Here is a 5,582-nt window from a genome sequence, read left to right on the forward strand (position 1 = left end):
AATGAATCATAAAAATCTATTAAATCCAGTGTTTGATTACAATTGTGTTTGAAGTAGTTTAATAAAGCCAAGTAAAAATGTCACATCAGTTTCCATATTTCCATTAAGATGACAATTCTGTCACAGTATGTGACTTGATACCAGTTAATGTTTTGCTTTTTCTTTTCCTATAGATGAATGCCTGAGTGGAGATTAATCCAGATGTCAAAAATAAAATAAAAGGAATAATTGAGAAGAACTAAGTCCTTTGTAGGATGAGCATCCTTTGGCCAATCTCCCTATGGTAATTTAGACATGCAAACAAATAAACACATACCCATCTTGACCATGGGTATGTGTTTACTTGTTTCTCTGTAGAATGAGAAACTTTCTCTCTGTAGAATGAGAAACCTTCTCTGGTTCAGGGCTGAGTCAGTGTCTTAGTAGTGGCTCCGTATCATCTTCTTTCACCTTCAGCATATTTCTTTTATGCTCTGTGCTTGTAAAGATCACACACAACTATTGCATTTACTAAGTCTCGTTATGATTGTTTAATAGCTTTCTACCCTAAATAAAAGTCAATCTGTGCCCCTGTTGCTTGTTCCTCACTTGTATTTCTATCTTTGTGCGGATACAAAGGCACAAAGACAAAAGTTATCCAGCACATGAGAGTTGCAAATTCAGATGTCACAGAGGCTAGGAAAATAATTTAAATAAATGATGCTGGCCAGAGGTAAAGGAACAAAATATCCCTTCTTTTAGACACAGATACTAGTCAGGTCCAGGCTGTTTTCGGGAAGTAAAAATACAGGTTCTATATTACCAGATCCTCCAATTGTTCAAAAGATAAAAAAAATCTAGGTCTGTATGTTAAATCTCTTGAATTTTAAAAGTTGGCAACTAATTTAACATATAATTTTAACCCTCTTTGGGCTAAACCAAACATCTGCAGCCATGATTAGCCCCTGGGCTGCCAGTTGGAGACTTCTGCTCTATACACTATGGAAACTGCTGATGAAGAGAAAGCAACTTATCCTTGGGATGTAAAAAAATAGCAAAAAAAAAAAACCCCTTCAACAACCAAAATAGTTTGTTTTCCTAAAACAGTAGGCAGAACTCAACAGTTCCTTAGAAGTACACATGTATTTACAGACGCCATTTGGAAGATAGCTCCAGGAAGCCACCAGATCCTCTGCTTCAGAACTGTGTCTTGGGCTTGATCCTTGTCACCCTCTGGAAGTGTAAGCAACTTTTGGCAAGAAAGAGCTCTTTGCAGGAACGAGCTCTCTGCAGGAGGTCCTTTTTGTGTTGTCACTTGAGCAAAGCTATGTTGTAACTAACCTTAAACCAGGCACCCCCATGCTCTACTCGTCTCCAGTCCAAAGCACACCTTTCAAATCTTTTGATCACACAGTACCTTGCCTAATCTGTTGGTTCTTTCCATAGATTGTCAATTTTAAAAAGTGCACAATGTGAGAGTTGAGAGTTAAGTTTTATTTGGGGCAAACTGAGGACTATAGCCTGGGAGACAGCATCAGAGAGCTCTAAGAAACTGCTCCAAAGAGCTAAGGGGAAAGGTCATTATATATGTGATTTTGATGTACACGCAATCAAGCACATTTTTTTTGCAGAAGTTTTCTGCTAGTCTCGTGCAGGTTACTGCTAGTCACGAGGAGCAGACATCACCATGAAGGATTTTAGTGCTTTTCTAGATAGGAGGAGATACAAAAATTGGGCTCATAAAATCGGCTCCTGAAAATATCTGTCTGAAGACCTGTTCTGCCAGTTTTTCCCAGAGCACAAAGTGCCTCATTTCTACTCTCCACCCTGTATTCCTTTCAGAGGGTGTTGAAAGTCAGCAGTTGCAGCAGCACATGATTTAATCCTTGTAGAGATAGATGGAAAGTGCCAATGGCAAGTGCCAATTTGTAGTTGACAGATCAAAGAAGTAGAAATGAAGAACAAGTAATTAACAGATGACCAGATCTCTTCCCTAGCTTCCCCTTTGGTAATCTCACAAACAAACTGTGGAACAAGATAGCATCTAAAGAAAGATCACAAGGAGTCGACAAGCCTGCATGCAGTGGGAGATGGTGATGAGTCTGATCCCCTATCTCAATGATTAACTGAGATTACTTCCCCTTTTCCCTTTAAAAACTTTCGTGGCTGAGCAGCATCTTCAGAGTTGGTTTTTGGGACACAGGTCTGCCTTCTCCCAGATTGCCAGCTTTTCTGATTAAAGCAACTTTTCTTTCTACCAACACTTGCCTCTTGAGTATTGGCTTTTGAGCAGTGAACAGCCAAACCCGAGTGTGGTAACAGAAGTGTTTATTCAGAGGTGGGATGACCCCTAGACCAGAGGGCCATAGAGGTGGTTCTAGGTAAGTGGCTGCCCTTCCACCTTTGTCATTAAATGAGTGTCTGTTTTTTCATTACTGTTTTCATTTTTTGTTTTAAATACTCGGGCATTTAGAAATATTTGTCACAATCCTTAAAACAACTCCTTTGGAAACAATTAAATGTCTAAAAGTAGGAAAGTAGTTAAGTAAATTGTTACAAACATCAAGTGAAATATGAGGCTAGTGTTAAATCAATCATTATAAAATCTATATTCAAGGTGGAAAATATGAAGGATGTTAAAAGAAGTAGATTATTTATATTATGATTACAACTATGTAAACTGTATAAAACATCAGCTCATTGTTATCATAATTGTTTTAAGGTACTGGGATTAATGGTCACTTTTTTTCCCTTCTTCGAAATTTTCCATTAGTTATATTATTTACATAATTAAAATTATTTTCAAACCAATGTTTAAAATTAAACCCCCCTTTTCAGAATTATGTAAACAAAAGGATTATCACCCTCCCCTTACCCCAGAAACCTAGGGGTGTTACAGTAAATCTCTCTCCAGGTAGAAGATGGAAGAGCCTCCAATTATCTGTTTTCTGTATTCTCCCATCAGGATTCACCAGAAATTTATCAAGGAAGCCTTCATGATTGAAAAGTTCCCTAGAAGACATTCCATAATGCTATGGTTTCAGATCTCTGTTTTTCCACAAATTTTCTCTGGAGTCTTATAATCCACATTTGCATCAAATATCACATGGTTCATGTGGTGGGGGAGGGGAAACTGGCTTGCTTTAATATTTTTGTGAGTTTCCTTGCTTACTGTTTCTAAGTGAAAGAAGCAAAATTGGCGGTCCAATGGACATAAGAGTCAAAGGAAGCTCAAAAAAGTAAGCTCCTAACTCAGTCTTTGCTTCACTTGCTTCGAACATTAAAATTCACCCTTTTTATCAACAAAGGAAGGATTCTCTAAAACAAACGCCAAATGACATGCCAATCTTCTGTTATTCACAACATTAGTTTGAAGAAAAATTCATTTGTATAGGGATGGCAAGGTTAGATGCATAAATTGTTTTGAAATATATGTTTTCGCACATGGTATCTGAATTAACTGGATATAATCTAGGATGTATTCTGAGCACTGTTTCCAGATTAAGTTACTATTCATGGCAAATAATTGGGGATGGGGGTGGAGGGGAGCTAATTCTTATTGAGTATCTGCTGTGTCCTAAGATCTTTACATATATTATTTCCTTTAATATGTAAAACAGTCCCACTTCGTAGGATCATTACCTTAATTTTGCAAAGGAGAAATAAGATCAGGGAAGTCAAATAACTTACCCAAGACAAACAGCAAATATGTGGTATAAATAGGATTTAATCCCAGGTGTATCTGATTTAAAAACCCATACATGTTTCATTCTCTTAGGCTTTCTTGACTACAATCTATTGAAAACCTCTTCTAAATTAAGAAAGTAAGTCCTTTGTTCAGAGCTACATGTATCATGTCAATATTTTGGAAAGTATAACATGCTGAGTTGTTTTTCCTTAAGTGCTATGATCTGGTGAATAGCCAATAAAAATTGGATGCCTACCTCATCCATTGCTTTAAGCAAATGAATATTCTCAAAGTGCTCTTGGTGTAGGGGAGGAAAAACTTCCTTCTATCCTTGTAGGTTATGTGCCTGGGCCTAAGAATTAAACTGACATAAAACAGATTAACAGAAAAGAGGCATACCCATTTATTTAATATATTTATATGTACACAAGAGAACTCAGAAGGAAAATGAAAAACTGAAGAAATCATTATGCCCAAAAGCTTATATACCATTTTACACAAGTGATGATACACTGTGGAGATGTGACAAGACAAAGGGACTTGGACTAGGGGCAGTACACTATGGGACAGCGACTAGGAAATGTATGAAGGCACTAATAGAAGATAAGGATTATTTTAATAGGTCTGTCTGTACAGGTCCATTTCAGTGTCAACTCCCAGTCTTTGGTGATAAAAATGTTCTTTCTTTCTGGTACAGGGAGGACATTTTTCTCATGGAAAATTTTACGACCAACGTGCATTTAGGTAGAAAGGTGGAGGTGAGAAATTTTATAACCAACCTGCTTTTAGGTAAAAAGGGGGAGGTCAGAGAGCCCTTCCTGCATCTACTGTTTCTTAAGTGTGTTCAGCTCAAAATAATCAATATGTTAAAGTGGCATATTTTGGGGTGGCACACCCTGATCCACTCCACTGGCTTTTTTGTTTTGCTTTTTTGAAGTTGTGCTAGCAGGACATGATGGTTCAACCATTTGTGTTTGATTGCAAACCAAGTAAGATGATGTTCAATTCAGGGTTTCAGAAGAGTATTTTAAAAGCCATGCAAATAAAGGAAGCTAGTCTCTTAGCTTTGCCTGGTGTTTTTCTTTTCCTTTTTCTTAGTTTTTGTTTTTTTACAAGAAGTTAATATGGTAATACCCCTGGCAGAATATACAAAATCCCGACAGCTGGAATCTAGGCTCAAAATCATTATGAAATACAGATGTGGTCATGTTTCCCAAAGCCTGGTTCTGGTTGAAATGCTCTACTCCCCTCCAGAGAGGTCTCGGGAAAATGGATATTTGGTCAAACAAAAAATTCCCTCAAGTTATCTTAAGTGGTTATACATTATAGCAGCTTTTTAAAAATCTGAAAAACTGCCGGATCAGTATTGAAATAATATCTATATAGTTATAGATATAATGTAGATAGAGGTAGAGATAAAGATACTGATGCAGATGTAGAGTTAGAGATACAGATATCACACTCACCCACACATACACACCCACACAATCACACACACAAATGGGTCCAATAATCTGGAACTCATCTGTTGCTTTCAAAGACAACAGTACTGGCATATCTAAACTAGCCAAGTCATGCACCTGTTTTAAGATGATAAAGGATGATTCTATAAGGGTCTATAAAAATGACCTCTGGATCATGTATGGAATGAAATAATCCTAGCATAAGGATCCTAGAACCTCAGTGAGATAATGAGTTCATCAAACGTTGTTACCCATATGCCAATAGCTTTATTGACAAATACAGTGATTAAAGGGTACAGGGAAGTATTTAACAATTATTTTTCATCCAACACTTCAGAAATCAATCTTTGGGATTTCCTGGGACATGGGTTCGAGCCCTGGTCCAGGAAGATCCCACATGCCGCGGAGCAACTAAGCCCGTGTGCCACAAATACTGAGCCTGCACTCTAGAG

This window comes from Balaenoptera ricei, chromosome 7 (assembly GCF_028023285.1).
Source record: "Balaenoptera ricei isolate mBalRic1 chromosome 7, mBalRic1.hap2, whole genome shotgun sequence".
NCBI classification, from domain to species: domain Eukaryota; kingdom Metazoa; phylum Chordata; class Mammalia; order Artiodactyla; family Balaenopteridae; genus Balaenoptera; species Balaenoptera ricei.